A 16,008-nucleotide genomic window follows, 5' to 3' on the forward strand; every position below is an offset into this window, starting at 1 on the left:
CTCAGTATCAAAATGTTCCTGTTCTGCATTCTCAAGAAGATGGTTTGATAATATATTATGTAAAGTATATAATATATGTATATGAAGGCCACTCTTCCTCCCCTCATTTCACTTAGGTTCTTTTGTGGTTTCAAAATATACAAAATGTGTTTTATTCCTTTATAATTTTAATTTTTGTTTCATTTTGTCCTACTTATTGTAGTCCGTCCTAAAAATAGTTGTTTTCTATGATCTTATTAACTGTTCCATTGGATCACATTGTTATTTTATGTATAACATTTATAATGACCATGCTCTGTTGTCAGATATTTAAATGTACTCATAGTCCTGTTATTTCACCTTTGCTGACAAAAAGTTAATTTGTATTAAAAGACATCTTATAAATGTCAATGTTCTTTTTTCTTTTCTTTTAAGAATTTATTTTATGAGTTTACTTAAAGAAATAGGCTGAAAGAACTGACAGAATCATTCTTTAGCTCATCATCTCAAGAAATAAGTTTTGATTTCTGTGTTAGTTGGTGCCTAAGAATATTACTTCAATGACATATATGCCAGAAGTTTGGTAAAAGTCAGGACAGTTCAAGAAAAAAGCTAATCACAAAAATATTATTTTAGAAATGTTATCTAGCTCCAATAAGAAACATTATCTCATTAACAGTCTAATGACATGACATGTTTGACTCATTTCAGCAACATATACAATGTCTTCAGTTCATGTGTTGGAGAAAGGAATATTTGCAACAGGAGAAAAAAGGATCCTTTCCTCTGCTTAGATTTATTACTAAAAGTATTTACCAGTGTTGACGGACAGTTTGATTCTATGATCAGAACAAAGTATAACCAAGAATAAGAACTAGTGGGTCAGAATAAGATATGTAGAAGTAAAAAAGTTGCCATGTTCAGCTGAATTAGTAAATTGCAAGCAATGGGAATTATCTTGTCATTATTTCTGCAATGATTTTACTTTTGTTGTCACAAACCAGGCATAGAAGGGAAAACGTCCTGTGAGGTGATAAGGGATCAGTTTTATAAGGAACATCTTTTTTTTCTTTCACACTTAGGCATTTTCCCTCTTGCTTGCTACTTATAATAGACAAAATAAGAAGTTTTAATAGTGGATGGATAGTGAGCCATTGAAGGTGGATTATAAGATACAGTAAAGCACATGTTGTTTTTTTATCACAATAGGACATAATAATAAACATGCTAAACGTACTGGATGAGGTCTACAGTGTGTATAAATCAGTCCCTGCTGCGGCTTCTTTGGCAGATTATCACTTTAAATCCTAGATTGCTTAGATGAAAATTACATGGAAATGGACATTAAAAAGACAAAGAAAGTACAAAATAGGGTAAAATAGAAGTTTAATACAGATTGAGGACAAAGCTGTAGATTTTGTCCCAAGAATGATGAATTGCAAAGTAGGACTGTTTCTCATGTCGGAGTTACAAGAAGGCTAAATGGATAATGATGGCAGATAATGAATACAGTACCTGTGCAGATTAATTTGAATGTAAATTTAATTTCATACACAATTGAGAGGTAAAATTTTCCTAAGCTATATCCCTCATCTGTCAAACAAGACAGTCTTTAAGGAGTCACCTTTATAGATTTGAAATGCCATATTAAGATCAGTGGGTAGGACTCCTCTTTCCAACATTCCTCACTCTATTGTTCACAAAAACAATTATGCCTTTCCAGGGTTATTTGCAACAAATTATGAGCTAACATCAAAATCAGAAGCTATAAAAAGGTCTTTTCCTGTTTACTTATCTGACTCTGTTTTCTTTTTAACTTTGGAAAACCATTTACACTGCCAGCTGGAATGATTTAGCATAATAAAATAGAGAAGAAAAAGAGAAAGTGATAATTTCTGTTGAAGCATCAGAATAAAGCAATTGTATCTTAATATTTAGATCTTAAATAATATTAAAAACAACACCCTAGGCAGAAATATATTAGTCTGATGAAAAAAAAAAAAAAGGTATCTCATTGGATAGCTGCAAGAGTATCAACAGAAAAAAGAATTCAAGTGCCAAAGGATGTTGAAGATCTACTTCTACTGAGTTATAAATTGAACAGTTCTGAAACAGCACCTTGTCTCTGGTATGATAAGGGTTAAATCTCTTTATGAAATTATTATCAAACTTTTGTGGCTTTGAGAACTTTTTATACATGCTAGATAATCCTCTCAAATTTTCCTAGGGGATTTCTGACATTTATGGCTTAGGAAAGCAGAATCCCCAACATTTTCCTTTAGAGGTAGAAGAATTAAAGCAGTTTCTTTTTTTTTTTTTTCCTGTTCAAAGAGAGTTTGTCCTACATAGGAGAAAGGGGGCAATATTATTTATTTATTTCTAAAGACACAAGAACAACAGAAAATTAAAACATTTAGGAAGCTCAAAACTCCAGAATCTTACTAGATAAAGGAATAAAATAGCAGGTTGCTTAAGTTTTACTATGTTTTATTTTAATATTACAACTTTTATGTATTGCAAGAGAGCTGTTCAGGCACACAAAGTAGTGAAAGGCACAAAAGTGTCCTAGATGACACATGCAGGTAATAATATCATTCTGCTCCTTCAGTCAAGTCAGTCTGTGTCACTTCAAATCGCCTTGTGCATTCACTGCAACCTGCCATCACTATTTCTTTCTATCTGGTTGTTGTTTCAGACAGATAGCTCCCTTTAAACCTCATCCTCAGCTAACCATGGAAGAAATCAAGCAGCTGCATGCCCCAATGTCAACTGAAATAGAGCCGTAGAGTCAAGTGCCATTAGTGAACATCTGGCACTAAAAGACAAGTTATTTTAGTATCTCTGGTAGTGAACATATAGACACAATAAAGTCCTTCTCCCTTCATACCATACCGTCATTGCAACTCTTCTTCAAGAGTTCTGTCCACATTTTACATGCTAAACATTTCCTTTCTCACAGGTGCCTAATGTCCAAATACCCTATGGGATATTAGTAATTTGCTTTTCTTTACTGAGAGCACAATGTTATTCCTCCCCATAAGACTCTGCTTTTCATTTGTTCCTTTAGTCCTTCTGCTTTTCTGGGGGGAGGGGGAGAGGGGGAAGAGAAGATTATTTTTTTCCATTTGCTTTTTCTTTAATTTAGATGGTTCTCTTGATCACTAGATACCAGGTTTGTCACTTTGAATATCAGTCTTCAGCATCATACTATTAAGCAACACATTTATTTGAGTTCCAATCTTCTCAGGTTTCCATAGTAACTGCTGCTTAGTACAGACCCTTGTAAACTGATTAAACAAAGCCACTGCAGCTCTGAAAGACTGACACATCTGGATTTTGGTTTATTATTAAAAATTCATCTTTTTATAATCTGTTATGGTCAGACATGTCAACTCTAAAATGTAAAAAAAATTATACTTGTACACACATTAATATGTATAGTTATAGCTGTATGTTAATATAATACAAGTATATTTAAAAATATGAACTGTATGCAGAATACTGTGTGTGATATATATGCTATACATTACAAATAAGAATAAAGAATAAAAGTAAAAAGTATACAAAAATATTCATTATGAAGACCTGTCCACTGCTCCAATGGGGTCAAAATTAAAGAGAAGTTGAATCATTTTCTTCCAGAAATTTAGGGATTCAAAGGCAGTGCTCTCAGTTGTCACTGAGTCTGCTGCTATTCATAATACTTATAGACAAAAGAGTTCTAATATACCCACACATATCTGTAAGAAGGCAATTGTAAACTTTATCCAAGTGATCTATGACATATGAAATAAATTGGTGAATGTCAGTTCAATTATTTGTGCTACCACCAGGAAACATGTCCGATTCCTCTGTTGATTACCTTAAAACGTAGCTGTTGTAAAACTGGCACAGAGACCAAATTACTCTCTTGACCTGGTCAAAGGGGAGCTATAAAACAAAAAACATCATTAAACCAGTGCATCAACACTTAATGCACTCACTCATGCAATATTTTGTGTAGTTCAGTTCTCACTCGACAAAAGCGAAAGGGAAATTAAATATAGGTACTAAGAATGGTCAAAAATGGCAAGAAAGATGGTGCAGAACTAGAGTTACTAGGCCTAGCCCGGCAAAGATGTAAGCAAGGGGAAATATGGCAGATGTCTAAAAAAGCTATGGGTCATTCAGTTAAATGAGTGTGTAGCAAGTTTAAAACTCGAGGCCATTTCTTCTCATTCTATCAGTATCTGTGAGAAGAGACGATCACTCACAACACTGGAAACTCCTTTCAGGTAGTTGTAGAGAGTGATAAGATCTCCCCTCAGCCTCCTTTTCTCCAGGCTAAACAAACCCAGTTTCCTCAGCTGCTCCTCATAAGACTTGTGCTCTTGACCCTTCATAGCTTCGTTGCTCTTCTCTGGGCACTCTCCAGTACCTCAATATCTTGTAGTGAGGGGCCCAAAACTGAACACAGTATTTGAAGTACAGCCTCACCAGTGCCGAGTACAAGTGGACAATCACTTCCCTAGTCCTGCTGGCCACACTATTCCTGATACAAGCCAGGATGCTCTTGGCCTTCTTGGCCACCTGGGCACCCTACTGGCTCATATTCATCTGACTGTCGACCAACACCCCCAGGTTCTTGTCTGCCAGGCAGCTTTCCTGACACTCTTCCCCAAGCCTGTAGTGCTGCATGGGGTTGTTGTGATGCAAGTGCAGGACCTGATACTTGGCCTTGTTGAAACTCATACAATTAGCCTCGTTGAACCTCATACAATTGACCTCGGCCCATCAATCCAGCCTGTCCATATCCCTCTGTAGAGCCTTCCTACCCTCAAGCAGATCAACACTCCTGCCCAACTTGATGTCATCTGCAAACTTACCGAGGTTGCACTCAATCCCCTCATCAAGGTCATTGAGAGAACTGGCCCTAGTATTGATCCCTGGAGAACACCACTTGTGACAGGCCACCAACTGGATTTAACTCCATTCACCACTACTCTTTGGGCCTGGCCATCTGGCCAGATTTTTACCCAGCAAAGAGTATGCCCACCTAAGACATGAGCTGCCAGTTTATCCATGAGAATGCTGTGGGAAATGGTGTCAAAGGCTTTACTGAATCCAGGTAAACAACATCCACAACCTTTCCCTTATCCACTAAGAGGGTCACCTTATCATAGAAGAAGATCAGGTTTGTCAAGCAGGACCTCCCTTTCATGAATCTATGATGACTGGGCCTCATCACCTGTTTGTCCTGCATGTGCTTTTTAAGGGCACTCAGCATGATCGGCTCCATAATCTTCCTCAGCACTGAAGTCCTACTGACCGGCCTGTAGTTCCCTGGATCCTCCTTCTGCCCCTTCTTGTGGATGGGGCATCACATTTGCTAACCTTCAGTCAGCTGGGACCTCCCCAGTTTTCCAGGACTAAGATTTTACTGAAGTCTATGTAAACAACATCCATTTATCATGGTCCACATGCAACCACTGGTTCTCCCAAAACCACTAAGGAAGATATACTGTTTATATTCTATTTTTATATTCTTTCGTACGTTTTTATTATTTGCTGAAGTTGATGACGAGACACTAGAGTTATTAAGCTGAATGGACCTTTAGTCTCAACCAGTAAGGACATTTTAAGTTTTTGTGTAACTAAGCTCATGTTAAATAGGGTTTCCCGTAACTCTAACTTTGATCAATAATTTCATCAGGTCATCAGTTTGTGACCATGCTGACTATGTCTGTTATTGACAGGTTCACAGTGAAAGGCTTGGTGTTTAAAGGCTCATTTCCATGAACACAAAGGAGCTCAGAGGCCCCAGGGCAGGCAGAGGTGCCTGGATACCCCACTCAGAGAGGCAACCCCCACCCCAGGTTCCCCCAGGGCTGTTCCAGGTGATCCTCAGCCCCAGATGCCAGGGGACAGCCCACACCAGGAGTCAGCTGTGGCAGCTATCCAGGGCACCTTACAGACTGAGGGAGGTCCCTCCCCGAAGGGTATGGGGCTTATCGTGTGGTTCAGAGGAAGAGCATTTGGGGACTATGCAAGGCTGATTATCAGGTATTCAGGGGTAGAATGAAAACTGGGGAACAGAAGGGATTAAGGTGGTTTGGGTAGCATCAAGGCTCGGAAAATAGAGCGCTAAAGAGATAAAACAGGCCAGCTGCTGATCAGTACACCCGATCAGTACGGTCTGGCTTGTCTCCTGCTTGAACACCATTCTTTACTCTTTTCCTGGATGAGGAATCTTTTTCTGTATGCATGTGGGTGTATGGGGGTCTAACTGCCAGCAAGGGGAGTGGGACCTCAGGCCATAAACGCTTCTTCACACAAGCCTAAAAAGCAGCCATTTTAGGTAGGAAAAACCAATAACGATGTCCCTGAAGTTAAATGAGATTTAAAAGATTAATCTTAAAAGACAATTCCACTTTATTCCTGCAACCAGCATGAGGAAGATGATTCAGGAACTTCAGCTTCTCACCATCTTGACATTACTTTGCCTGTGGCTTCAACATTTCCTGACTTTACAAAAAAAAAAAAAATCCTGCCTTTTTTTTTCCTCTTGTGTACATGTTGTTAGCAGAACTAATGAAAAGATGAATTCAAATTTCAGTAGCAATATTTGTTGCACAAGAAAAAAATATATCGAAGTCCTAATCTTCTAAAAACTTTCATTTGTCCCCTTTTGGATTGAAAGTAACTTCTAAGCTGTTTGGAGAGTTTTGTAAATAAATGCCAAATTAGGAAAAAAGGCAAAAAAGATGAAGACCAAAGAATGTTCTCTTTCATTCATTAAGATCATTCAAAAAGAAATAAAACCACATGGAGAATTTCTATGTGTTCATAAAATGCTATGTCTTCTAGGTAACAATCTAAATTTAGCACTTATACTTCTGCTGCATTTCTTGACCTTCATCTGTGGAACACAAATGACTTCTATGGGTTATTACCTAGAATTCTATAAAGAAGTCACAGAGAAACAAATCTATACTTCAATTAGATCAACTGGACTTGCAAAATGATCAAATAAGGAGAATATACTCTGAGATATGAAAAAAACATATTAAAAGGACATAGTTAAATATATAAAGAATCACCTACATTTTATATATTTAACTACCTTTCTTCTGCTTCGCATTTTTTTCCTTTGAGCAATTTCAACAAAAGTCAGATAGAAAAAGCAACAAAAGTAATCTGTGTCAACATACTAACCATCAGCTAAGTGAATAAAAATTAGATGTTTCGAAGCATATTGCCACACTATTACATGTATTAGTAATGTAAGTTCCCCTAACATATTTTCACAGAATCACAGAATCACAGAATTTTCAGAGTTGGAAGGGACCTCTAGGGATCATCTAGTCCAACTCCCCTGCCAAAGCAGGATTGCCAGAGCACATTACTCAGGACTGCATCCAGGCGGGTCTTGAAAATCTCCAGAGAAGGGGACTCCACAACCTCCCTGGGCAGCCTGTTCCAGTGCTCTGTCACCCTCACCGTAAAGAACTGTTTCCGTGTGTTTGAACGGAACTTCCTGTGTACTAACTTGTGCCCATTACCCCTCGTCCTGTCACTGGGAACCATTGCAAAGAGCCTGGCTCCATCCTCCTTCAACCCACCCTTTAGATACTTGTACGCCATAATAAGGTCTCCCCTCAGCCTTCTCTTCTCCAGGCTAAAGAGTCCCAGCTCTCTCAGCCTTTCCTCATAAGGCAGATGCTCCAAGCCCTTAATCATCTTAGTTGCCCTTCACTGGACTCGCTCCAGCAGTTCCCTGTCCCTCTTGAACTGGGGAGCCCAAAACTGGACACAGTATTCCAGTTGTGGCCTCACCAGTGCAGAGTAGAGGGGGAGAATGACCTTTCATATTTTTCATATTTGCTAATATCATTAAGTTATGATATAGCAAAATCACACTTTTGTGAATCACATTGGTCTTTCAGATTGGTATAATACATGCAAGGAAGCGAACCTGGATTCTTCAAGCTGGACAAAAAAGCTGACAGTGAACACGTAATGTCATAACTGCCGTGACAGATTGCATTTCCCATTTTATCTTCTATGGGAAATCATTGAATCAGAATTTAAGTCATTTCACTCTTGAAAGAAAATGTTTTTATTTACAACACCAAAATGAGCAAAGTAATAGAACCACCATTTAGAAGAGGTTCATAGTATAATCAGAACCTATCAGTTCATAGTACAGCAGTATAATCGGATCACTAATGCACTGAGCTTGCTTAAGTGTTAATCTCTGCATACTTTTTCTTCCATTTAGAATGAACAGCAACATGTCACCTGCATCATTCATTTGTTAGATAACTATATTTCAAAAACTATGACCAGTTACAATTAATCATAACCAGTTCATTCAATTTATAATTGTAATGGCAGGACATCAGAGATTCCATTAGCAAATTGAAAGATGAACATATCTGAATATGTTTCCATACCATGTTGGGACACTTATGAATAAAGGTTTGCAGAAGAACTGAAGGAAAGAAGAGCAGAAGAATGGGGAGTTTACAAAAAAGAGGATAATTCATTTTCTATTTTTGAAACCTATAGGAATTACCAAATTCCAAGGCCTGTTAATGAGATTTAGTGTTACTGCAACTAACAAAAGATTCCAAATATAATCCTTAGCAAAATCTTGCGAATTCTCTAACTTTAGAATAAGTACTTCGCACTAAAGGAAACCCTGAATTAAGCTAGGCTTGGTACATCAAGCTTCTGAGCAGTTCTATTTTTTTTGAATGAAATTGGATTTCTGGTGAACTAAACTAAAACATGGATCCTAAAACCAAGACTCTGGTCTTCACAATCCCACTTTTTGCAACCTGAAAGGACCCAAACTCTGTAATCCTCTTATCTTTCATCATAAAGGTTCCCCAGGAACCTCAAATTTTACTTGTGTTTGTACTTGAAATGTCTCAAGTCATGATATAATGATACATGGGACTTCAGCCACAAACAGCCTTGCAAAGTCCCATTCCCCTGGCTCCTGTAAAGACTAGTCGCTTGTTTGTACACAGCTTGTTGCCCCTTTATATATGAAAATAAGATCAGTTCCTTGAGATGATTTCCAGCTTGGCTTCAGTATCACGTTTACACAACTGACAAAATGGTAATGTCGCATTACAGGTGTGAATGCCTGCCCATGATCAGGCAGTTTTGCTGCAGAATTCTCTAAAACATCAAGGTGCATGCACAGATTTTATGGGCTGAACAACTAAGTAGGTGTTCATGGCTAAAGCCAGATGGATTTATTCCATCATTCCCTATACTAGTGGCCAGAGGAGGGACTGGACTGCATAATGGATTCTGATGCCTATGCAAAAAAGTGGACAAAGTTTTGCACAAAGACCTATTCACACAAAATTTGTAATCAGGCTGTGGAACAAAAATTGGACCATTTGTCCCCATCTTTCAGAGGATTACTATAGCTACTAGACAATGTCATGTTCAGCCTTAGAATCATCATAGAATCACAGAATGGCTTGGGTTGGAAGGGACCTTAAAGATCATCTAGTTCCAACCCCCCTGTCATGGGCAGGGACACCTTCCGCTAGACCAGGTTGCTCAAAGCCTTGTCCAATCTGGCCTTGAACGCTTCCAGGAATGGAGCATCCACAACTTCTCGGGGCAACCTGTTCCAGTGTCTCACCACCCTCATAGTGATTTTTTTTTCCTAATATGTAGTCTAAATCTACCCTCTTCCAGTTTGAAGCCATTACCCCTTGTCCTTGTTTTCTTTCTCTGACCAAATTAGTTTTCAGTTCTTTTATACAAAGTAGAACAAATTTAGTCAAAATCTGTATCCTTTCTATAATATGTAACCCAAAGATGAAAAAATCTTCAGGAAAATGAGACTGTGGTTTTTCAGTCCCACAAGAAGGCAGAATTATCAGCAGATCTACATCACAGATAAGTGCTCTACCTACTAATTCACTGTTTAAAAGTTTAACACTGTGTCCATTAAAAAAAAATGTTTAAGGATAACTCACCATACGAGTTATACAAAACAGACCTTTAGTGTCCACTGAAAGAGCTTTTTTTAAATTTGAATCTCAGTGTCTCCTAAAATCATATTACATTAAATCAATATTCAAGGGGGAAGATGTACATCTTTGCCTGTGGAGGCTCCCAGCACTGTAAACACAGTTCTGAGGGAGACAATTTCTCCCATGCAGTTTAGACATGTAATTAAGGTCTTGATTTCCACTATAGGGGGTCTGCTACCTAAATATTAGTCTTTGCAGTATTCATCACGGCAACACTTGATTTTTGGATGCATGCAGAAAACACTAAGGATTTGAGCAAATATGTGGCTCAGTATCTGCCTAGGATACTTGGCAGTATCTAATTATAACTCAAAATTCTCACTAGCTATCAATAAAAGCTATGCTGTCTTTTACAAGGTGGTGTTTTTTTTTTTCCATTCGCCTGTTTCCTGTAAAAATACTTGAGTCTTCAAAATTTTGGAACAAAAATCATTAAAAAATAAAAAAAAAAGAAGAAAACACCCTTGCAAGTATCCATTGCAGCTGATTTCTACTTTTCTACTTTCTCTTCACACTTGAAGCATTTTTGGAAGTCATATATTGTAAAGTAATCTTTCACAAAACTATGAACCTAGCTTTCTGTACATGTTTTCTGCTAGTAGTACTTTGCAGAACTATTTCCAGCAGTGTAAATCCTGATTACTATATCTTGCCTATTAGAAGGTATTAGTATTGCTCTGTTAATATAATCGAGAATCTCATCACACTTGGATTCACATAGATTACAAAAACTTCACATTAAAAAGTTACAAATTAATAAAATTGTGCACCAGCACATTTTTTTTCTGTCTTTAAATACATCCTCAGATTTGGAATCAGATTTGTGAGTCTTGCTCTACAGCTAGAAGTGAAACATGTCTATGTCATACTCGTCACAGGTAAATCTCAAACTGGGCAATAAAATACAAGGCAGCATTAGTGCGGGGCGAAAGTGCAAGATAAAGAGAAGAAGATGATAACAAAACAATAACAAAATAACAAGTGAAGGAGTGAGGTGCTGCTGGAATTTATAACAGCAGAGTGGAGAATTAAGGCATCATGCTGCAGAAGTGTAGGCATGGTAGTGTCAGGGAGCAGCAAGGAGAGACTGCTGCTCAGGGAAGGCCAACTAGGAGCAAAGGGTCACAACGAGGCAGAAGCAGTGTCCTCACCACCGAAGGATGCAGTTCCACAGCACCTGAGCAAAGATAGCATGTCTAGGGACAGCAACCTGAATCAGACACAACCCAAAGGTAGGTCTGAGATCAAGCTGGGAAGTCAAATCAGCAAGTCAAAATTACAAAATAAGCAAGGCATTTGGACAGGCACAGGCACACACAGACCATAGTTCACAGAAAGAATAAGGATGACAGTCTAAGCTTGACTGCGCCTCCCAGGGGAGGTGAGGAAGCCGTAGATGAGGCTTATCACAGCTCTTACACAGTTGTCTCTACTACAGTCTGATCCCAGGTTACACAGCTCTGTTGTATTGAGCTGACATCGAGCACAGATTAAACTCCTGGGAATCACAGAATCACAGAATAGCAGGGTTTGGAAGGGACCTTCAGAGATCATCTAGTCCACTCCCCTGCCAAAGCAGGTACACCTAAAACAGATTGCACAAGAATGCATCCAGGTGTGTTTTGCGTATCTCCAGAGAAGGAGACTCCTCAATATCTCTGGGCAGCCTGTTCCAGTGCTCTGGCACCCTCAAAGCAAACAAGTTTTTCCTCAGGTTCAGATGGAATTTCCAGTGTTCCAGCTTGTGCCCATTGCCCCTTGTCCTGTCGCTGGGTTCCACTGAAAAGAGTTTGGCCCCATCCTCCTGACACCTACCCTTTAGATATTTATAAACATAGATAAGATGCCCCCTCAGTTTTCTCTTCTGTAAGCTAAACAGACCCAGGTCTCTCAGCCTTTCCTCATAAGAGAGATGCTCCATTCCCTCGATCATCTTTGTAGCCCTCTGCTGGACTCTCCAGTAGCTTCCTGTCCTTCTTGAACTGGACGGCCCAGAACTGGACACAGTACTCCAGATGCGGCCTCACCAGGCAAAGTATAGGGGGAGAATGACCTCCCTTGACCTGCTGGCCACACTCTTTTTGATGCACTCTAGGAGACCATTGGCACCCTTGGCCACAGGGCACATTGTTGGCTCATGGTCAACATCAGGGCTCCCAGGTCCCTCTCTGCAGAGCTGCTTTCCAGCTGATCAGCCTCTAACCTGTACTGGTGCATGAAATTATTCCTTCCTTGGTGCAGAACCCTTCACTTGCTCCTGTTGAACTTCATTAGGTTCCTCTCCGCTCAGCTCTCTAGCCTGGCCAGGTCTTGCTGAATGGCAGCACAGCCTCCTGGTGTGTCAGCCACTCCTCCCAGTTTTGGGTCATCAACAAACTTGCTGAGGGTACTCTCTGTCCCCTCATCCAGGTCGTTGATGAATATGTTGAACAAGACTGGACCCAGTACTGACACCAGGGAACACCGCTAGTTACAGGCCTCCAACTAGACTTTGCACCGCTAATCACAACCCTCTGAGCTCTGCCATTCAGCTGGTTCTCAACCCACCTCACTGTACACTCATCTAACAGACACTTCCTAAGCTTACCTATGAGGATATTATATGAGACTGTGTCAAAAGCCTTGCTGAAGTCAAGGTAGACAATGTCCCCTGCTCTCCCCTCATCCACTCAGCCAGTCATGCCATCATAGAAGGCTATCAGACTGGTGAAACATGATTTTCCCTTGGTGAATCCATGTTGATCACTCCCAATAACCTTCTTTTCCTCTACATGCTTAGAGATGACATCCAGGAGGAGCTGTTCCATCACCTTTCCAGGGTTGGAGGTGAGGGTGACCAGCCTGTAGTTTCCTAGGTCCTCCTTCTTGCCCTTTTTGAAGACTGGTGTGACATTAGCTTTCCTCCAGTCCTCAGGCACCTCTCCTGTTCTCCAAGACCTTTCAAAGATGGTGGAGAGCAGCTTCTCAATAACATCAGCCAGCTCCCTCAGCACTCGTGGGTGCATCCCATCAGGAAGGGAGGAAAGAATTGGCAAAGACTGATGCTTCACTTAGAGCCCCGGCAGCCAAAGTTTCATGGTTTTGAAGACAAATAATGGAAGGTGAGGGGAGGATAGTGTGTGACAAGGAGTCAAGGCATAGAAAGGTAATCGTAGGGTTAGTGTTATTTCAAAGGTGGAGGAGTTGAACTGATAAAGCAGTAGTTAAAGCTGAACTCCTTAAACTGTAAAGGCATGAAAAAAGGCAAGCTAATTTATTTTATTTTTCGATCTTTCAGGCCCTGTCTTATCTGCTTACATAACTTATGTGAGATGAATTTTAGACAGCTGTCAGTCCTGTTTTACAGGTTGAGAAAAAATTAAGAAGAGCAGGCTTACATATAAGTCGGGGTTTACCTATATGCTAAATGAATAAAGCGGTGTGGTTGTCTGAAGTCGTGCAAATACTCCAGTTAGGCACAAGAAAGAAAATACTGGTAATCTTACACAGATTAGAAGGAAAGGGTAATGTGGAAGGAGTTCAGGAACACAGTGGCTGTATTGCACACCACTATTTCAGTTGTAAACTGAAGTTACAAACAAATGGAAATTTAGAGAAATTTGTACACCTGCATGTCTACATAACCTGTTCACATTCAGATCTCATGTTCAGGCTTTCTGCAAAGAGAATGAATTTCACCAAAGAGGTCTGCTTAATCTGAAGATGTAAATCATGCCTGTAAATGGTTCTATAGCTCAGAAACTCATGACATTAGTCTTAATCCTGTGCTTAGTAGCTTACATTATAAATATATATTAGTAATTCTTCCTTTTTTTGTGCAGGTAACAAACTAACAACATTATTTAAAACTGAGTTCCTTTCTTTCTCTTTCCTTCTTATCCTCTTTCTTTTTTGATTATATTTATCGTAGTTTCCTTGTTTTCCTAGTTTTCTAATTCTCTAAGACAGCAAAGGAGCAGTACTTTAATGTCTTTCTTTCCCCTGCAACAGGAAGGAAATCTTATGATGAGTAAAGATTCATTTCCCTTACCTTTTAATAATCAATCACAAACTACTACTCACTAATTACTTTTAAAATGTACATGGGTATTGACTTTAAAATTAAATGGGGGCCTAAGTCTCCTACTGAGATTACTTACAATTTAAGGAACAATTCAACATGAATAAGTGTGTTAGTCCCAGAACCTAAAAAATTAGAAGTTTCTCTTCAATTACCCAATCAAAAATTATCCATGTGTGACTTTCTCATTTTATTTTGTCAACAAAAAAACTAGTTCCTAGCAAGAAAACTGGCAGGGGTTATCAAATGAGATTAGAATGAGCTTATTTACTGTTCATTTTACATTATTATTGAATAGACAATACGTTCTGACTAGCCACTCAATCTAATTAATCCCACTAATGCTACCTTTAAAGCTGTGCACGTAGCACATGCATAACAACAAAAGGCTTTAGGTCACTGTAGGATAGACAGTGATGTGGGTTGCTTCTTATCATGCTATGAGGAAGTCTCACATTGGTTGCTCTTAAAAAGGTATCTACATCTCGGATCTAACAGAGGTCAGAATCCAGTGGTCTGGGCAAAATTCTAATCACCTGAGTTATGATCTCAGTAATAAAGAAAGATGGTATAACACAAATTTCACATTTTGACAAATGCAATCTTAATACCTTGTATTGTGTTTTTCCTCTTCAAAACATGGTGCAAACATTAATTATGACAGAACATTAGCAGAAACCCTAACTTTTCCAACCATTCTCTTTGGCTTATTCCAGGGCAGAAATTTTGCCATAGTTTCAGAAACGTGTGATACACAATCGAAAAAAATTTGAGCTACTAAGCTTTGTGGAAAAAAAACCTCAGTAGTTCTTCACGCATTGCATGAAATCCATTTCACCCCAACCTTGTCCATTAAGATCCAGTTTATACTATTCCACCAGAATGGTAGAATGGAGTTTAATAAAATTCGGATAGTCATTTAAAGAATTACTTTCTAATGTATTTTCCCTTGCCTTTTTTTTATCAATCAGTTTGCATTCAGTAAAGGAGAGCAGACATATTAACTTTCAGAAACTACACTAAAAACTTCAGATACACTAAAACAAATGTAAAATGAACAAAAGATGTGGCTGAAGAGTCACATTCTGATATGAAAATGAATTCTTAGCTTTAACTAAATGCATTAACCTCAGCAGTCATAAATGATCAAAATCTGCTTGGTAGTTAATATTATATAGGAACACAAATGAACTGTATTAAGATAAAGTTAAATATATGTGTGCATATATGTGTATATTCCTTTGAACTAAAGAAGTTTGATATTTGACCATATTCTGCAGCTTCCTTTTCATTAAATATTTTCAGCTTTAAAAACAAAGAAAATTATGTATAATTTCTTTAATATTATAGAGCTAAAGAAGCATTACTAAGAACTTTAATAAATGCTTTCAAGAAAAGAAATAAATGAAGATTACTAATGTATATTTGAGGGGAAATAATTTAATTCCAATAATAACTTGAATTTAAAATTTGAAGAAGAAGCTTTTTTCAGAGCTTTATCATCCGTTTAAAATTGCTTTTAATCTTTTCTCTGTTTACTGGTGAATCAGAAACTACATCCTGAATTAAAATTATGTGATCTAAAAGCCATCTGCAAAAGTGTCAGCTTTATTAGCATTCTGATCTTTTCTTATTTTAAAGAAATGCTCACACTGAAAACTCACAGCATTATTTACTGTTTGTGACAAAGGAACAGGTATGGCATTGCGTACTTGTAAGTGTGGAGTAATTTCTGAAGGAGTGGTAGGGCAAAAATCCTCTGATTATTAGATTTGAACACAGAAATTACAACTAACTCAGACTCTTTTCCCTTCTCCATCTCTTCCAGTCAAACGTAAATCAACCTTGTGCTTTTCAGCCTTCTGGGGAAATTTGTTTAATGCAACCAGGTATCACACAAGAAAACAGGATTCCTTCAGGTTA

Source organism: Vanellus vanellus (assembly GCF_965231255.1).
Source record: "Vanellus vanellus genome assembly, chromosome: 3".
NCBI classification, from domain to species: domain Eukaryota; kingdom Metazoa; phylum Chordata; class Aves; order Charadriiformes; family Charadriidae; genus Vanellus; species Vanellus vanellus.